The sequence below is a fragment of the Geospiza fortis genome, unplaced genomic scaffold (genome assembly GCF_000277835.1).
Source record: "Geospiza fortis unplaced genomic scaffold, GeoFor_1.0 scaffold72, whole genome shotgun sequence".
NCBI classification, from domain to species: domain Eukaryota; kingdom Metazoa; phylum Chordata; class Aves; order Passeriformes; family Thraupidae; genus Geospiza; species Geospiza fortis.
The window spans coordinates 84,983-105,941 of NW_005054338.1; the positions used below are offsets into that span (position 1 = coordinate 84,983).

Consider the following 20,959-nt stretch of genomic DNA (forward strand, 5'->3'; position numbering starts at 1 on the left):
TGGAGAGGTCTGGGACTTTGTGGGCAGTGCAGCTACTCCTCCCTGCCTAGAACACTCTCTGGCAGAGTGGCTGGCAAATAATCTCTCCTTAAATGAGAAAGATGACAAATAGAAGGAGAGCAGCAAAAGCAAGAGGGAGATGGATGTTGTAAATGTCCAGTAAAAAGCTGGGATAGCTCTAGGTGTTTCTTGTACTTCCTAAGCTAATGGATAAGCAGCTGACTGGAAAGAACTGGGCATAATGAGCGGAACAAACGACCACAGTTTCCAAATCTCCTCCTGCTGCCGGGCTGCCAGCAGCAGCACTGCTTTCTGCAGTTCAGAAAGACCTGGGAGCTGCACTTTCCCTCCCACCTCTGTGCTCCTGTTCCTCTGGGAAGAGCACCAAGGAGACATTCTGAGGCCAGGATGGAGATTCCCTGGGTTTGGTGACTCACAATGATCACTGAATTATTCCTTTGGGCTCTGTGCAAGCATTTAGCACAGGGACAAGGTCAGACACTATTTCAAGGACATTTAATTGTCACTCAGGTTCTGTTCCCTTCTCATTAAAAATGGGATAAGATGGCCACTGCCAAGTTATGAATTTAACTGCTCTCAGTCAATAATGAGCCACCTTTTTCCTACCTGACTTTCCTCTTGTCTTATGATCTAGCAAACTTTACAGCTGAGCCATGACAGGCAGGAAGAAGAAGAAATTCTCCAAGTTATTCTCCAGGAATTACTGCTTAAAGTCTGTCCTTCCCAGCCTGATCCTATTCTGACACCTGGTTGCAATGTGATGACACATTCAGCAATACAGGGTAGAACAGAAAGAAAAAGAGTTTTTCAGAGCCTAAGAACAAAATCCTACTTGCACACTGCAAGCCAGTGAAGCTCCAAAGAGAGGAAAAGATTTTAATGAACTTTGAACATCTGACTCCTTCCAGCATTATGGAAACAAAGTTGTCATTCCCTTTACAGTCCCTATCACAGCCAAGTCTATCCAGCACTGGAAAAAACTCTGCAGAATGGTACAAAATGAAAGCAATTATATTTCCAGTTGTGACAATATTTTCTCAAAATTGTGTGACAAGCAAAAGAGATTTCTTTCCTACAGAACTGCTTCCAAAAAGGCAGAGAAGCCAATGCTATTAATTCAAATCATAGTAGAGGTAAATTTAATGTTTAAAGTAGTTCCCACACCCTAAAAGTGGTCAGGTTTATTGGTTGTCTTATTTCTGTTTTGTTTTTAAAGCTAATTATAACATGATATAGATGATTATATCCCACATAGTGATTGGAACATCATTTCCTTGGACTAACAGATGAGTGTTGCTTAACATTGCCCTGATCACAAGGCACTGACCTGGGCCTGGTCACAGAATTTTCAGGAACTCCAACTTCTCGGCAACCACAGGTCTTTCCAAGATTTCATCTCTACTATGAAAATACATCAGTCTTTATAGATAGATTGAAAAACAAAACAAAACAAAAAAGGAGGGCACTCCCCTGATGTGCGGTCTCAAATATACTGAAACAACAGCCAGGAAAATGAGTGCAACACCTTATTTTGCAGGTTTCTCTTCCACGTACTTTCGTGTCCTAATTTACTTTTTCCAGTTTTTTTGCTTTCTACAAATAAATGAATCAATTACTGCCAGTGACCATAGCTTGATACAATGTATCAAGAAAATGTAATCTTTTCACCCCCAGGATTTAATCCTAATGATGAACATAATGTATTTGAATCCCCGTATGCTTTTCAACACATGGAGCTTCCCTGGAATAACACATAAAACAAGAAGAAATTTGTGCATTGCATATACCAAGCATACGTCAGCTTCCAGAGAAGAAATATAGACATTTAAATAGACAATTATTAGTAATATTGTATGGTTATTCAGTGAGGTAAATAAATACCTGCATCAACCCAGCAAAACAGACAGGCAGAAAATCAGCCTGGAATAGGAGAGGGCATAAAGGTAAATAATTCACCCATAATTTCAGATTAATTATATCCATGCAATTGTGTCCAGAAGTCACACAATCTTCTGTTATGACTCTTCTAAATATTTTTTCATTTTTAAGAAAAACTGACAAAGCAGCTCTCAAAATGTCTTAAGTCCTTAAAAAGTGTTTAAAATGGATAGACCTCAGTGGAGAAAAGGGAAAAGACAAGTGATAAGTGAGACAGTTGGATATTCTCAAAGATTTTTATCAGCAAAGTGTTTTGTACTTGAGCTGGTCGAAAAGCCAGGGGGACCTGGTAGGTTTTATCTGGTCAATGGCTGTTGTTATTATGGAGCTTGCCCAGGGAGCTGTTGATATTGATGTGTAATATGTTACAGAAATAATTTTAGGGTTTTTTTTAAGCGCCTTTACAAAATGCCCAATACAATCAGGACTGCTGGAGGAGGTCACTCTCTAAGACACATTTCAGAGGTGGTATTAACACATGAGTTCTAAATTTCATTAGAGAGAGCTCCTTTGGCTTCCTACATTTTTCTTCTAGATGTCTAATTCAAGGTGTCTTTTAAATAGAAAATGGAAGTTTTTGTTCTTCTTCCAGCTCTCAAAGCTTGCAAAAGTTAACCACCTGCTGTGGGACATTTGCTTTTATTTAGAAGCTTAAATTTACTCCACCTGCCTCTTTTTTTTTTTAACAAGGCAACAAAGCCCAAATATTTGGTCAATTGTCTATAAACCCCCTAGGGAACATATTTCTGGAACTCTTCCTTTCCTTCTCCTGCAATTTTCTTGATTCCCATGAATGGAATTAAATACTTGTTTTCATTATGATCATTGTGGCGAGGCCACTGAGATGGTCACCAGAAGAACCAGAAGAACAGATATTTTATGACACCAAAAGGGGTACAATTTTTGATAGAAATTTTACAAACCCAAAATAATAATGATGAAAAAAATCTAAAATTTATGGCACTCCATGTATAAATGCAAATTTTACTATCTCCAGAACTATTGCCATATCACAAACCAAGCAAGCACCCCATATTTTTTTCATTTGAATCAAAAAAGATTTTGTGATTTGTGGTTTCTGCCAATTCTCTTCTGTCAAGGAGCAGAGCTATTTTGTTCTTTCTTTCATCCTCCTAGTTGCTGTACAACCTCTGCCCTCACATATTTCACCTTCTCTTTCTCTTCACTGACAAGTCCAAAGAATTTCTAAGGTCTGCTAGACATGAACTTTGCAAGTTCAAAGAATTTTTACTTCTAACACAACACCACAATGAAACTCTGCATGACTATTTTCTGATTAAAACATGAAAAAGAATTCAAATAAATCTTAGGGATATTTACAGAACATAAAAATCAATAGGTAAATTTAGATATATCAAAAGAATGAAAGGAATAATGAGGTTATGGAATAATTTTGCTCAAGGCTAGGAACTTCTAGGCATTATTTCAAACTTCCCTGCTGTTTGAAGAAGTCACTTGCTAATACATATATGTCCTTTTATGGCTGAATCCTTTTTATGACCTTTGCTATGATTTCAGGCTTCATTTTTTTGCCTTCCAAAAAAAAGAAAGTGTGTTTTCAAAGGAAGCATTATTACTAATAGAAACAGGTTTCCATGTTTTTCTGGGAAATAGTTGTCTTTCCTTCACAACATGATTTTATTTTTCTTTTCCTTTCTCAAAATCCTTGAGGACATAAAGTGCTTATGACCCATTGTACAGCTAAAGCATTTTTCCTTGCTCTGTTAGTAAGCCATGAGCTATAGGTAAATTAGATGGCAATTGAACTGGGAGAACTGTTTTTCCTACAGTATAAAGGGATTCTGTATCTGTTGCATGCATTTAAATCCTATGTGGGACAGGATTTTTCTTCTCTGAACTTCCAAACCAGCAGCCTATTTCGAGAGAGATCACTCAGCAACGCAGCCACAGGACTGAATGAAAAATCCATTGAAAAAAAAATTGAAAAATTCAGTCCTTATCATTTCTGAAGAGTAATTTAGGTCTCTTAGAGTCTCTTTAGGTCTCTCATGTCTATTTAGACTGAAAATGCCAATTAGCAAGGAAATGCCCTGATGATGCACGACAGATTGAAAGCAGAGCAGTCCTAGTGAAACAGCCACATAAGCACACACATACAAAGCTGAGAGAATTCATAAAACTGGTCTATAACTTGATTTTTAAATTCCAGCACCACTAGAACAGCTTGGAAAAGAAGCCCTGAGCATAAGAAGCCTGTGAAACCCATGGAAAACCTGAGGTAGAAGCAGAGCCAGATGCTGTTAGTAAGCTGGGGACTTTGCCTCCCTTATCTCAAGATGCAAGGTGGCTTTGTACAGTGCTAACACATGCAAGCAAAACCTTAGAGAAGTGAAAAAGCTCACACCTCCAGCCCTGGAGCTGGGCTGGGTGCCACAGATCTATTAATAGAGCTCTCAGAGCCCAGCAAGGGTCTCTGCACTGTCTAAGGCACTGCTCCCAGAGCTGACAAGGTCAGCTCAAATTCCCGTGTGAATTCAGCGACTGCAAACACAAGGGTTGCATTCCTCCGGGCACATCTGAGGTACCCTGGCATGAGAAAGTGATAAAAGAGCCACAAAACCCATCTTATCTCCTTCAAACCTGAAAACAGCCTTTGAAAGCTTTTTTTTCCCCTTCATGTTCTTATGTTCTCTTTCATTTGACCCTCAGCCAAATCACTCCATGATCTCCACAGCTCCTATGAGGGGTAAGTGGATTTACGTCACTGCTTTCCCCAGAGGAAACCAGATCCCAGCAGGTTGCTCACATGCTTTCTAGAGCTGATGATCAGGTCACACACAACAAAAAAACCTTCAGATTTTATTCAGATTTCCCTCTTTCCTCCTTTAACATCTCTACTAAGTTTACAGTGTTTTCTTTTGGTAATAGTGAACATCTGTGACAGTGGAGGAGCCAAAACAAACCCAGTCAAGGAAATTCTATGTAGTTATGCTAAACAAGTTTTATTCACAGGTTTTAGTTTTGTGCTAAAAGGGGCACAATGTCTTCCCACCCTGGCTTCATGTGTGATTATACACATTACTGAAAGTAAAGTGTACAAACCCAAAGGATGGCCATGTTCTTAAGATGATTTTTCAGTCCTGTGCTCCTGGAATAAAAAGCAGTTGTGCAGCTTTCAAGTCATAACAAGGGGCTCAATGGTTATTGTGTGAAATGTTTTCCTTTATCACCATGATGAAAACCAGCCTGTGCTGGGAGGGAACCCACTCTAAGCAATTCAGGCATCAACCATTTATCTAGGGCAAGTAATGACCTGGCGTCGGACAAAATCCTTATTGTTCCCTTTGTTGTTCCCCTCCTGTCCCTCCCTATGTTTAGTTAGGATATGGAAATTGCACATGGAAAGAAAAATCCCAGGTAATTCAGTCCTTTTCCAGCTTCAACAGCTGGAGCTGGCACCAGGTCCTCATGAAGTGATGTTGAGCTTAAACCTCTTTTATCTTGCTGGTTTTGCAATGCAATGTGGATTTAAGAAGGGATGAGTGGTTTGTACACCTCTACAATTTCTTCAGAAGTATCAATCTGCTTTCCTTTTTTAATGCTTTTAAATGCTTCAGTGCTTTTTGCCCACGACAACCACTTTCGATTTTTAGTACAACCCTAAAATCTTATTTCTCGTGTACTCTGTTGCAATATCCAAGCAAAAAACTTCCTGATATTTCTGTGGACATTTCAGCAAGAGTCAATGCAGCATCTAAACAAACCATTTATTATTATTATTCCTATTTATTGCCAATAAAACTACTTGAGGCTATCGTATCATCACACAAAAACAGCAAAACAAACAACAATATAAGGCAACAAAGGTCTCCTATAGTACGACCTTTCTAGTTGCTTTTCAGAAATGCTTCACCATGACAATCTCATAAATGCTTTGAAATCAATCTCACCCCTTGATAAATGTAACCTTTCCATGCACTGTCTCATCTAGACAGAGCTCTTTCTTGCTTTGCCCTCCATTTTTGCCAATATTTGGCTCACCAAGGAAGTCTGTTATCAAATGTGATTCAGACAAGAGGGGGTTTTTGTGCTTTTCCTCCTTACTTTTAAAGAGCTCTTCTTTCTATCCTAGAATTCAATGTATCCACAGAGACTTCTTGCCTCTGATGTGAGTTCTTTGGGAGTTGGTAATGAGAGACAAACCAGAGCACCCAATCCACAAAAAGGAAGAACTGTTTTTTAAAGATCCCAGGGGAAAAGACAGAAAAGCCTTTTTTTTTTTTGTAAAATGCTATAGAAAGTGTTGCTTCAAACTGCTCTCAAATTCTGCAGGAGTACTAGAACAAAATAATTGTTTTGAAATATATATACTAGTGAGTTTATGGGCAAGTCTACACTAATATTAAGAGATTGCTCAGAGAAATTTATGGGAAGATATAGGAAAAGACACTTGCTGCCCTAGAGAACCTAAAATACATATAGTGAAAAGAGAAGTTAGGAAACTTGAATTTATGGATAATAATCTAGAACAAGCATTCCAAATTACTCAACTTATAACAGCCACCCTGCCATGAATAGTCTTGGGGTGCTTTGGTTTATATAAATGACAAAAAGGGGTTCCTCCCAAAGACTGTTTTATTTTGGTTTTGGTTTTATGCGTTTTTTGTTGTTGTTAGTTTTTTTTTTAAATACTACTTTCTCCTGTTAAAGAACAAAAAATCTTGGGATGAACTGAGAAAGCTGCCCTGGCTCAAAGCCAGCAGTGACTGCTCACTAAAGTTAATAAAAATGTGATTACACGTGATGGAAACAAAGCTGAGTCCTCCGACTCTGTTTCAGCACTGGTTAGTTTTCAAATGAACAAATTAAAAGGTATCATTCTACCCTGTGCTCACAGGAAAACTTGTGTGGATTATGCAAACCATAAAACCCACATGTTCCAGAATATCAGCCAATTTTAGTGCCCTAAATGAAGGGAGACAACATCTCTCTGAAGAAAGGAGAAAATGAGGACTTTAAAGCCTCTTAAGATGAATGCTGAGATAAGGAAAACAAGCAGGCTTCCCACCCCCAGAGCTGGCTACTGATGGACAATTAGGTGCAAGGAAGAGCTGCATCATCCTCCATAACAACCAAACCCTGCTTTTTAAAATTGTCTTTCAGTTCACATCCACAAAAGTAAAGATCTTTGTTATATGAGAGACAAAGTGTCATACCTGCTGCATGCAATTTGACTGAATCAATTCTAGGGATCTGCAATGAAACAACAGAAATAAACGTAACCCTCCCATCTTAAATTTTACCTTTGATGTATGAAGTGATTGATTAAACTAAAATAGTTAATTTTTATGGTTAGCTCAGTTCACCATTAAAAGAAAACCTAATTAAAACCAGGCTGACTTCTCAGTTAGTTCCTATCCAGAAAAGGATTAAACATTAGGAAGATAGTACACACAATGCCTATCAAGGCTTTTGGCCTAACCCCCAACCCAATAAAAACAAACAAAGCCATTTTATATTCATCTTAATTTTACCTAGCTGGAGTCTAATGGCAAATGGAATAATCTTCTACAGGGATGTATAGAAGTCCCACATATTTAACATTTGGTTTCCTTGAATGCCATGTTTTCTAGACCTTCAGTATTGAAAGAAACAGATGCAACCTTTTCTGCATCAGAGGGAGCAACTAATATATGTATAAAACAAAACTTCATGAAGGAAGTCCTGTAAAGTTGTCCCAGCCACATTTCTCAAAAGAGATCCTTCATCTAGGAGCTCTTGGTTTGTGATTTTGAGAATTAAATAGCAAAGCAAATATCAGCTTGCAAGGTGCTCTCAGTTATTACTCTGCGGGGACTCCAGCAAATTTCAGGGAAAGGGGGCAAGTTTCCCAACACATCCATGAGGTTCTCACAGTGTTCCAGCCAGGATGTACAGGCTGTAAATGCTAATACTTCATAGTGGAACAGGAGATGATGCAATTTCAGGGTACTGGAAATGAAATAGGTTTCACGAAATACGCCAAATACCACGTGGGGGTGCATCCCTGGGGTTCATGGAATTCTGTGGTTTTCCTTGCAGTTTGCTTTTCAATAAGGTTAAATTAGAACCATGGCTCCTCTAAGGAAATTTGGCATTACAAGACATATAATCAAAGTTACATTATGTTCTTTAAACTCTCTGCAGAGGGTAGGTTTTTAATTTTTCACAACAGGCTCAATGTTCATTAGCAGGGCACTGGGTATTTTTCTTGGGCAGTTCTTCTGAATTAGAATGTGTGTGAAGATTTTTACTAGAAAATTAGAGAAGTGTTTGAATAATGGTGCTTCAAATATGCTGAAGTCATTGCATGGCCCCACACACTCACCCAAGCATGACCCTGTGGTTAAAGCATTAGTTTGGGGATCTTGGAATTTTTTTATGAACTTCTTGTGCAGATGGGAAGAAACAACTTATGCTCTGGGTTTTCCTTCCCACCAGGAGTAATATTTCCTTCTCCCACCTGTTCCATTTGGATTATCCACATGCTTCCAAAGAACTATAGCCTAAAAATATTAGGATTCCTTGGTAGCCAGTGCTGTTTGGGCCTACAGAAATATCCCTATTCTGGACTGCAAAGGGAGATGAATTTTCATGGGCATTTTCAAGGGAAGGAAGTAAGACAGGAACCAACCTTCAGGTCAAATCTTCAGTTTTGCTGTAAAAATATGCTAACAAAAATAATTAATTTGATAAAGTTAGTGGCATTTCAGCAGTAGCCCAGGAGCAGCAATCCACTCCTGCGGGTTTAGAGCCATAGAAAGGCAGAACCGATCTGAGCTAGGGTTAAATGACAGGATAACTTCTAAAAGATTGGTTCTCATTTTCATACACTGTGGAGTTCCCTGCTGCTGAATGGCAATAACAGTTGACATGGTGAAATATTACAAGAAAAGCCACTCTTTCAGTATGTCTGGCCTGAGCAAAACCAAAAAGGACCAGAAGAGTCAACATTTCTTTTCCTTCCAGATTAGTGACTCTGCAAATCCAACACATGGGATGCCTGTAAGCATCAGGGTCCAAGTTCTGATAAGTGCTAAGCACACACAAATCTCCCCTGAGCTAATGGGAGTTACAGGTGTTCCTGGCAATGGCAACACTGAGGTATCAGCACAAGGATTGTAGGCACAGGATTTTCTCCAAGTCAGATTGAATCTTTAAATTCCTCACAACAACCTTGTTGCTATGTTAAACTCAAACTTTTCCTGTGCTTTTGTCCCCCTTCATTAGGAAATTCTGCTCCCTAGCAACACAACTGGTGATTCAGGGAGCAAATTATCCCCTTTTCCACATTTCAGTGCTCTGGAAAGCAGTGCAAGCTCAGCACTGAGCTTTGCCACAACACCTCCTAAAGCCTGTGGAAACACTGCCACTGACGTCCTGAGGGTCACATTTAGTCATTGGGCTGGCAGATTTTTAGCTCAGGTCTATATCATGAGCTGCTGAAAATTCACATCCACAAGCTCAGCAGAATCTGCCAGCCAGAGGCACCATTTTCATTGTCTCCACACACTACAGGTTAAGAACAACCCCTTTGCTGTTAATCATAAATGATTTTCAGAAAAAGCACCTCTGCCTTGAGCTTCTATATCTCTGTGAGAAATAAGGAGCTTTGCTTTCCCTCTCTGCAATCCTTCAGATCTGTAAGACTTGAATCCCTGCAAGATTTTGTTCCCCTAATTCAAAAGAAGGGTTTCATTGGTAGCTCATGGAGACTTTTCTGCTTCAGACAGAAAAACCCCAAAGTGAAATGTGCATTATCACAGCCAGTCTGAATTTACCAAATTATTCAATGATGGTGCAATAGAGTTGGAAGTTACTTATACTCACTGAGACAACCAGACAACTCGAACAACTTGATGATGAGTGGTAGACCTCTCCTAAACAACTGATCATGTGTTCCCTGCCCACAATATTTTGGTTTTTCTTTGTGACAACTGAACCTCAAAAAAATTCATCAATATAGATCAGATTGTGCAAGCATCCATAACCTGAAGGATGTGGTTTTGTGTGTTTCATTTGATTGTTTTTCCTGCATGGCTGAACAGTCTTGGTGAAGGATTTGACCTAGGAGGAGAATAATGTTTTTCATAATTTCCCAGTGGTTGCTCATTTCTAACATGTTAGCACAAGAAGGACAGCAATACTGCAAGAAATATAATCTTGGCAGCATTTTCAGCACATCCCAACTCATTATGAATTTCTCAAACACAACAAATACTTATATTGAATAAAAACTAATGGTGCATAATATTCAAATAATTTGATCATGCTATGTTGACTTGAAGTTGGCATTTTCACATTTGTTATGATTCAAGCTTTTATCACAAAAGGTCAGAGCTTTCCCTGTGCTGTGTAAAACACTGTGTCCAGTGATGAACAGGATACCTGGCTTTCATTATTCATAGGTGCATTGCTTTCCATTGTGATAGATTCAGAACAGTATATGTAAACAAAAAAAATATTTAAATATAAAATAATTATGCAGAATGTGAGGAAGAGCCCAGGCCTTAAAGTAAAGCAGTGAAAAAGAACATGCACAAATTGAACATCACAATCTTTAGCAAATATTCCGAAGAATAGCTGTTGTTGGTTTTTGTTGGTTTTTTTCATGTTTATGAAGGAAACTTTTAATTCAAATTTGCTAACTCTGGTAAGATAAGAAGATTATTTTAAAGACATTTAAATAAGGGTCTTTAAATAGGGGATAAGAAGACATTTAAAATAAGAGTCTTCCTAAGTCATCCTAGCTCTTTAAATTAGCCAGGGTGAGTGAAAATGTACATATTAAGATGCAAACTGTAGCTCTAGTGCTGTTAAATTCAAGTATCCACAAAAACAACAGGAGAGTTCTTTTATCACTTCAGCTTTAAGGACTTCAATAGAATTTAGGAACATGACTGAAAAAATTGGCAATCTGGGGCAAAAATCCCACTCATCATAAGGAGGTTTGAAACAGATCTGACCATCAAAATTATATTGGTCATTCAAATGTCAAAATTGATTTTGGTAGATAAGCCAAGCTTAGAAGTCAAGATTAGAAACATTTTAATGGTAATGTGAGGACAGACTAGGTAACCAGAGCAGATTTAGAAAGCCCAGCTGGAACAACAGGCTCTTAAACACAATAGTATTAAAATAAAACAAAACAAATAGAAACTATGACAAGGTAAAGTTACTGCTTTTGCTGAGAAAGGAAGTATGCATACATGAATGTTACATAAAAATTAAATAAGTTTTCTTTGATGTGCTAACAAGAAAACTAAACAAGCTGGTGGATATATTCTCCAAATAACTTCTCATTATTAGAATTAGTTTTGATGACTGAATTCCTTCCCAAAAAGAACAAAGATGAGTCCTCTGGGAGAGGAGACCAGAAATCCAGAAATAAGCACTGTCTACGCATCGTATTGTTAGATGGTGCCCAATGTTAGCAGTTCTGTAGGACTGCAGACAAACACCATTTCCCTCCAATGACTTCACATGAACAGCAACAGGACTGTGGTTTAAGCAGGTTAAATGCTGTCCTCTTTGGGTTTGGGAATTTGGATTGACTTTTCTACACTTCTGGACTACTGTCCCTTCATTCTTTATTTAAAACGCCAGGTTTCAAGAAACCCAATTAAGCCTTTGTGTTGTACCCATCATCAGTCAGAAATGAGTGCAATTCACTGGTCTCAACATATTTTAGAGCTGAGACCTCTAAGAAAGCACGTAAACAATAAACAGAAAATAAAGTTAATGTCTACAGATCACAGAATCTTAACTGTAAATGGCAGATTCCACATACTTATTTCCCTCTCCTCATCTCAGTCTCCACCAAGAGGACAGGTGAGCTCCATGGACAGGAATTCCATGGACCAGAAAACAGCAAGGGAAGTGGCCACCTTTCTCCTGGAACTTCGATTAACTGCCCAGGTTTGATACTTCAGAGTTCACCTGAGGAAGCCTCAATCTTGGAGAGTTGATCATTCAGTGCACATGGCTCACTGCACCCTTGGCAGAGAAAAATATTCCAAAACACTTTCAGTAGATGGATGCTGTCACTTTACAGTCTGGAGTGCCAAACAATATATTTAAAAAGACTTTGTATGCAACTAATTATCAGTCAGGAATGTGAGGTTAAGTAAAAAGGTGTTGGAGTGCAATAATGAGCACCGAAAAGGCAGCATTTATTTAAATACAAAAAATGAACCCACCAAAGTTTCAATTCTAGAAGTGTGCTTCTAGGAGTCATAAACTCACACCTAATTTAAAAAAAATGGTGTACATAATTCAGTTTGGAAATTCTGTTGTTATGAATGGGGAAAAATTGTAATATGTTGTACACAAAGATTAAAATTAAAATCAGAGATGTGTATAGAAAGGATACTCCCATAACCTGTGCCTTCCTTTAAACATTTCCTATCTGCTGCCAGTCTTAGGAATGCTTTGACAATTGTAGAAACCTTATTTGATGAAAAGGCAATGAAACTGGGAAGGAAACTGTCTTTATAAAAATGCTCAATCATTTTACTCAAAACTTACTCACAAAAATTTTAAACAAAGGCCATACTTTTTACTATTTAAGAAATGCTGAGAATTTCAGTAAAGATAATGAGGATTTATAATCTAGCCTCCTTTTTTATAATCAAGTCAAAAGCATAAATTATCCGTCAAATGAAGAAAGTGTTTTATTTGACTCAAAATGACACACGAGTTCTAAACCCATTGTGATTCATATTTTTAAAAAATATTTCCAAAAACAATCACAACAACCTTAATAATACCACTACCATTAAAAAAAAAAATCTTTAAAGCTTTTCAAGTAGTTTTAAAGATGATTAAGTCTTTAAAAACCTCTCTGTGAAGTCTTGCAAACTTCCAGCTTTTGTTCAGTACAATATTTCCCAGTCTTTTTTTGTGAATTTACAATACCACAGCAACAACATAAATAACAACAAAGCCAAATCCTTGAGGCCTTTGGTTTTTCTCTCTTAGGATGATTCTTGTTTTAATTGTCTACTTATTCCAGCAGAGTTCAACTGAAATAAAAAATTTGCTTCATAAAGAATGGAAAGTTGATTGACATTTTTTATCAGATATTTTTATTCAGGCTAAAAGGGGTTAATTTTTCTAGAACCTTTGCCAAAAGAAGGCATCATCCATTTTCTTTAGGCCAAGATATGATCATGATCAAAAGCCTGGGGCATGGTGGGAAAGAAGCCAATCTTAACATAAATGAGCTTGAAATACCATCTCAACCACAAAATCAGCATAATTAAATCCTGGGGAAGTATCAAGCTGGACAACTAAAAATCACATTCAGGTTCATTAAAACAATCTTGTTCAGTTTTCTCTTATGTTCATGCTTGAAAGTTTATAATTAGCTGGAAATATAAAAAATAAGAGGATTTTCTATTTTTCTTCAGTGACTTTCTCCTGAACTTTAAATTGCCAGAATAACTATGCTCAACACAACAAAAAAATGAGTTCTGTGGTCATCTTGAGATCATCTGCAGCATTTTAATATGGCTAAATCTGTATCCCCTTGCTGCTTGTGTCTAAATTTAGGACATTGTTTTGGTGTTAAAAATAAGTTGCTTTGTTGCTCACGTACTCAGCACAACGGCGACACGGTGTCTGTTCTCCTGCTCATAAAGTGTCGTGTCTTCTAGCAACCAGCAGGTTTGGGGAGAAAATAAACCTGAGGTAACTATTTCCAGTGATTGGCAGCAAGCACTCTGTGCTTGTTTATTTCCACGTTGGGAAGAGTATTCCCTCTGCTCTATGTACAAAAGGATTCCTCAGAAATGATAAAACCCCGGCCCTGGATAACGTGCCACTGGAAATAAAATGTACAATTGGTGAGCACTGCCAGAATCTCAGCTGCTGTCACTCCCCAGAGCCAGGGGAATGATGCCAATATACAATTTTTAGGGATATGATCCCAGGGTATAAAATACTAGAAGATAAAATAAGATCTGGTATTGAGTTTTTTTTTTCCTGAATGTATAATAAACAGAAACTTCTCCAGAAGTTCTCATGCACTTCTCCCTAGAAGTATGGAAGAAGTGTATTGCTCACAGCACTATATTGGAAGTTGGTCTCTCTCATTTACTTATAAACATTTTCAGAGAGGCAGTAGAATCCCATGCCAGAGTGTAAAAAATTGAAATACCTAGAGCTGTGATCAGAACATTTATCTTTACACAAGGTCTGATTTCCTGCTTTTGCAAAGTGTCACAGATACCCTGTGATCCTAAACCAAAAATTAAAAAGAATATTCTTAACAAGGAAAAATAATCTGCCTTTTGCTTTCACTGCAGAGAAATGACAAATGTTTACATTAGTATTAGCCTGGAGATAGAGCTTCTGGTAATAAAATTAGATGGTAACTCAGAAACTTAAAGCAATAATAGGGAAGATGTCCTTTGTTTTTCACAGTCCATACTACCCACACTGCAGCAGTCACTATAAAAAAATAGATGTCAGCAAGTCCAAGCCCACTAATCCAACATTTAATAACATTTGCCTGCAAATCAGGAACACTTTGCTATAACTGATGCTGAGACAAAGCAAACCTTTCTTGAAGTTTCCAGCACAGACCTTTCAGATTTGTTGCCATCCCATGGTAAGTTTCCTTGACAGAACAGCCATTTTGCTCTAGATTATGTAGACAGTTTTAATTTAAACACAGTGTCATCAGCAGATATTAAACCAGTGAATCTGCCTGTACTTAGAGTGTGTAAAAGGAAAATCATGTGGAAAACATCCAGGAGCTGTAAACTTCTAAACTTTTTTCCTTTTATTACCAATCATTAATCTGGGAGACGTCACCCAACAAGTTGTTTACTTAGCTCTTGATCTTTAGTGAAGTGTCATAATTTTATAGATGATGTTTAATTTCTTTTTGAGTACTGTTTATAGAGTTATTGAAGTAAATGCTTTTATGGCTTTCAGGCGTAAGAAATCTTTGCCCTGCAAGCAACTGTATTTGTGTAAAAACAGCTGCAGGACTGGAGACTTGAAGATTTTGCCTGTATTCTTTCCCAAGTAAGCAAGCCCCAAAACAAATCAGGTTATCTCCAGAGAAATGTGTGCTCATTCTTAATCAGGTTTTTGTGCCTAATGCTGATTAATACTCAAATACTTGAGTTTACCCTTAAAGACATGTAACAGAATAAAAGACTATTTAAATACAAGAATTCTTGTGTTAAACAAAGCTATGCACAAAGAAATACGTATATATGTCATGGACACCTGTGTTTGCTAGTGCAGTCTATGAAAAATGTCACCTAATATTGCAGTAAGTGGGTGCAATATTTAGGCTAAAATGGGAATATCATTGATCCATTAGAAGATCTTGTTTAGAAAAGCAGCAGAGGTGGGAATAAATGCTGCAAATTTTGGTTTCAGCCTTTGGTTCTGTGTTGTGGCAGGGCCAGGCTCCCTCTGTGCCAGGGCCTACTTGGAAAGGAAAGATGGTGACAACCACAAAGCACTTGGACTTTCCAACCTGAGCCAGGGCCTTCTGCCAGGGCGCTGCAGAGGAAGGAAGGGGGAGGAAGCTGGAGGAGGAATGAGGATATTTACACAGAATCACAGAATATCCTAAACTGGAAGGGATCCACAAAGATCATCTGATCCAGCTCCTGGGCCTGAACAGGGCACCCTGGGAATCCCACCCTGAGCCTCAGAGTGTTGTCCAAGGCCTTCCTGCACATGGCCAATGTTCTCTTGATGGAACCACTCTTAGAGCCCTGGACTAGTGAAACCTTTAGATAGAGAGAGCTGCTGCTGCATCATGAGGGAAAAAACTGCCTACATTTTACAGGAGAGGGAAATCCAAACCTGGGTAACAGCCAGCCTTCCTGCAGGACAGAGGTGCCTCAGCAGCTCCCAAATCCAGGAGTTGCAGCTGCATGAACTCATCGATTTCCCCATCTAACCCAAATTTAGTACAAATTTTAAAATTCACACTAAGGTGAACCCATGCTGCAGAGTCTTTGCCTGTTCAGGGTGTGGGTGCACAAGCAGGAGTACATTCCCCACACAGCCAGCCAACATTACATCACTGTCCTAAAGCATTTGCAGCTTCATGAAAAGGAAGAAATGAAATATCTCTTCTTTTGGAGCAGGAAGCCAACTCCTCACTGGTTGGTTTTCACAAGAAGAATCCCTGACAATCATGCAGAGCAAGCAATTCCTACTCAAGTAAATCCTTTGGAGACGGGCAGATCTACAAGCATCACCACGCATGCCTTCATTCTCTGCTCATTTTTTCCTCCATCCCCATATAAAGCCTTGTTCTGCATCTTTGCCACCACAGGTTGCTTTGTTTTTCCATGGTAAGAACAAAGGGGATGTGCACAGGGAAGGAGGGTTGGCCACTGCTGGGATAAGAAAGTAATAAATAGTTTCTTCTCTTGGAATCTGCAAACCTTACTACTTTAATAAGTTTCCCACAAATCCAAAGTTTACTCAAAAGGCACAAACTGACCAACAGCGACTCTTCTAAGCAGATTTGGTTGTCCTTATTAGGTGGGAACTGTGACTGCCCCTCAGTTTAGTCCCTAGCATGTCCCTCTGCCCTTGATGCAGGGAACAGCCTCTTCCATAACTCTAATGATACATTTCCTGCTTATTGCTTTAGTCTGCCTGTCCTTGCTGTGGGTTTTTCTTGGCAAAACACTGCAGAAATGTATAAATCTCCTTTATACACAAATATTGTGGGAGTTTTATGGCCTTACTAGGCCAAATTTATCTCAGGCATAGTTCTTGGTGTTCACACAATAAAAGGTTACTGGTACTCGACCAATTTGCGTGATGAAATGCGAATTACTGGGTCAGAGGACACTGTGTCTACAAAGAAGATGTACAAAGTAATTATGAAAGCCGCACTACAGAGCTTAATTTGATAATGACTGGGGAGGATAATGTTCCTAATGAATTTAGGCCAATCTGTGAGTTCTCTTTGACACAAATACTCCCACAAGCTATTGAAAAGAACATGGTGTGGCTCTAAACATGGTGTGGGACCACACTGAGGAGACATAGCAGACAAAGCAAAAAGAACAGACTCTCCTTAACATCCAAAGGGAATTCAGAATTCCCAAAAGCTGTTGCCACAAGCCTGAAGGACAAAAAGAGGGTGAAAAGCCGGGGAAAATCATCCTTCCCCTGTTCTCCCTGCAGCCTGGGTATAATTGTTAATATATAGTACATATCAACATATCCCAGGAAAAAAAAGAAAACCCAGGCAAAGCTTCTACTTCTACTGCCGCTGCAACAGAATGGAAAAAGGAAAAAAGATTTACAGTTTAGTAAATGGAAAAATTTTAGAACAGCAAAAGCTAAATTTTGTGCCATCTTCCAAACTGAAGGTTATTACCATGAATTACTAACTAGGAATTAGTAATTGCTACTAGGGATTAATAACAAGGAATTACTAACATGTGGTCTTACAGTGAGGCCTATGCAGCACTCTGTGAGCGACAAAGAGCATAGAAACACAGAATTTTTGAGTTAGAATAGACCTTTTAAAGGTTGCCTAGTTAAATATCTTTGCTATGAGTGAGAGCATATTGAACTAGACCAGGTTGATAAAACCCCATCAAACCTGGCCTTGGACACTTCCGGGATGGGGCAGCCATAGCACATCTGGGAAACCTGTGCCACAGGGAAGAATTTTATCTACATATGTAACCTAAATTTCCCCTTTTTCAGTTTGAAGTTCTTTGTGTGTCATTAGAGTTCTGATGAAGAGCCTCCCCAGCTTCCCTGCAGCCCCTTCAGACACTGGAAGGTGCTGTGAGGTCTCGCCACAACCTTCTCACCTCCAGGTTGAACTGCCACAGCTTTCTTGTCTTGTCTTTAGAGTTGGGATGCCCACAGAAAAAGAAAAAAATGAGGCTTGGCTGTTAAGGTACTGCCCTTTGGAGCCAAGTCCCTTTTGCCACAAACTCTGTCTGTATGAAGATCTCCCTGGAATTTAGTGAGATTTCTTACTGACCTGGGGATATGCCTGAGTTGGGAGGTTTTTTCTGCTAGATCAGGACTCTTATGTCAGTTTACACTTAGTCCTGCGTGTGTACAAGTCCACTTTTCATAATCCAGCTTGTTAAATGATATTTTAGCCTATGCAATAATCCAAAGTGCTCTTTTCAACAGGAAATACTTTATAAGGTCTACATCCTGCCATCAGCCTAGGCACTGATCTCCCACTTGAAAACAGTGGAGAGGTCTGTGCAAAATATCACTGTCAGGATATGGGTAATCACTGATCTTTTTCTGGCTTGCAGTAGGAGTAGAAATATGCTGTTTTTCTCATATTTAGCAGTTATTTGGTCTGAACTCATTATTTACCTGTATGTTATTAAGGGTATTTGAAAAGGCTTGTTTTCTTCAAATCCCTAAAGGGGAAGAGATCCACGCCAAGTTCTACCCACACATAATTATATATTTCTACAGCAGAACTGTTTGAAAAAAAAGTCCCTTGTTTCAATCCAGGGATGGAGAAAAATCTGTCTCTTTGCCAATTGCAGGAATCTGAAAAAAATTAATAATTTTTGCTAACTTGAGTTCTAAAAAAATATTGCTATCAAAATTCTGTATTCATTTACCAACTTCTTCCAAGAGGTAAGAATTGCTTTCTTAGACCTGAGCCTCTACTAATAAATACATTGTAATGGAAACGTTGACAAGACAGGGTATGAGGTTATCAAGGCTTTTATGGAACTATATTTATGTAAGGCGCTCTTAGGTTATCCCTGTCCACTGTTGGTTTGTGTGAAATCACTTTGTGTGAAAGCAACTGGAGAGGCCCAAAGAGAATGATCAGTATCTAATCACAGTGTGTGATCTACATTTAAAAAAATATTCAGATACCACTTACAGTCAGAAAGGCTAAAAGAGCACAGAGAGGGAAAATCTCCCAAGTCTTGATTTCAAGTCTATAGCACAAAATTATGTGCTTAATTATCTTAATTATCACTGGTTATTATTATGAGCTTAACAGCATGAAAGGGAATGTGTGGAGCTGGAGGAGTGGAGAGACTTCTCTTCCTTTCTAAAGGCTTTACTTGAGAATATCACCTTTCATTTTTAAGAAGTAACCAAACCTCAGAATTACAAAAAACCCTTGGAAGTATGTCTTCACTACAAAGAAGGAAAAATTGAAGGCACCCCATGTTTAAAAACTGATTTTTACTAGAGAAAAGTAGATGGATTAGCTGACAGATGTTTGCAGGGCTGAGGTTAACAGTGCAGGATCTACTCTCAGCTCTCTCCATCTGCAAAATAACCATTCTGAAAGCAGACTTCATACAGGAGAAGGGGGAGAAGGTGAAAATTGAAGGAAACCTTACTCTTATATTCAAGAAAAGAATCACAGAATCATTTAGAAGGGAAAAGACTTATAAAATCAGGTCAAACCATCACATATAAACAGTGGTATCTTCTATTCTGTTTTTTCCTGACAGCACACCCTATCCTAAAGTTGGCACCAAATTATTTGGTGAACCGGGTGACAAAAGCAGTGCAGCTCATGCAAAAAAACCCAACCCAAACCAACAAAACAAACAAAAACCAAACAAAATTCAAAACAAAACCCAAACAAGCTCAAAACCAAAGAATAACCCCAAACAAACAAAGCTATCTATACCTATATCTATCTCTATTTTTTAGGTATAACCAGCCAAGAGGACCAGTTCCCTACTGCATATGGACTTTTAACTCAAGCAAACATAACCCCATCATGTGTTTTACCATACAGTCACCTTACTAAAAAACATAGAATAAAACCAGTGGAAAACAGAGGAGAGAGGGAAGTGCTTACATCACATCATCAGCTCGTGCCTCACAGTAGAGTCCAAATACTGAATTAATTTCTCTTTCTATATACCTTCTGCTGGCATTTCAGCTGATTCAGCGAACAGAAGTGGCTCACTCAAGGTAGGAAGAGGAAACAGGAGATGTGAGACAGGTCCATCTTCCAGTGGCTCTGTTAATTTAAACTGATTGAAATGCCACTTCTCCCACCATGCAGGAACCATTCTCCTAAACCCCTTGGGCTGTGTAAGTTTCAATCTGTACCTTTCCTATGTAACCTTGCATAGCCCCAATTTAAGCCATTAAATCGACATTTGAGGTAAGGAAATCTGACCAGTTTGAACTCCTCTCACCTTGCAACACTGCTAGAAAAGACCTTTTTAAAATCAGACTGAGGACAAACACTTAAAAAGTGATGGCATTTGAAATGCTTACAGATTTATTGTATTGAGGCTGAAACTGGTGTTTGCCCAGAAAAAAAAAATAATATTGTTCTTTCCCATTTACTGTAGGAGATACTGCAAGTCTCACAGATTTGAGATAAGGGCCATGTTCTCTTCATTAATTTTCTAAGCTCCCTTCTCAAAACCCTTATGGTTTGCAGAAAGAACTTTGACCCCATTCACCTCTGGCTCAATTCTGAGCCTCATAGTCCTACCCCTCCCCCTGAAACAATCTGCAAAACCATGACTACCTTGCTTTATCTATTGAATTGAGAGAGAACAATCCCAGCCTGCTATGTGAGCTCCCAGGCTTTGCTTTGGTGTTTTGAATTAACTGGTTTTCAAATCCAAGTCGTTAAAAACCAGCTTTTCAGCTGATTAAATTTTACAATGCTAAAAACCAATTGACCAACAAACAACCAAACCCCACAAACAAGTTACTGTTGGCACAAAAGTATTGCCGTGACATATCTGTGGTACAAGTAATACACAAAAAGGAACCAACACAGTTATTTGGAGTAAACAAACCAGTTAAATAACACAAGAACTTCCATGGACCTCCAAATGAACCTAAAATGTCATTTATTTCTGCAAGTTGTTCTGAAGCACCAGGCCTAACAAACTTCACTGTCTTCCTAGTTTATGTTTTATGCCAGATTGGCTTCAATGCAGGGAAATTTCTGACCCATCCTTGCTTCCCGAGCTCTTTCTCCACAAGTCAACAT

The 20,959-nt window shown here is 38.6% G+C and overlaps 1 long non-coding RNA gene across 1 annotated transcript in view; it reads left to right on the forward strand.

Annotated features, from left to right (window-relative positions):
• Positions 1–345: 345 nt before the first annotated feature.
• The window catches only part of LOC115948000, a 37,500-nt gene continuing 16,886 nt past the window's right edge, over positions 346–20,959 (forward strand). Inside the window, exon 1 of the long non-coding RNA XR_004081858.1 lies at positions 346–428. This is a non-coding gene — a long non-coding RNA (uncharacterized LOC115948000). The remainder of the gene's footprint in view (positions 429–20,959) is intronic.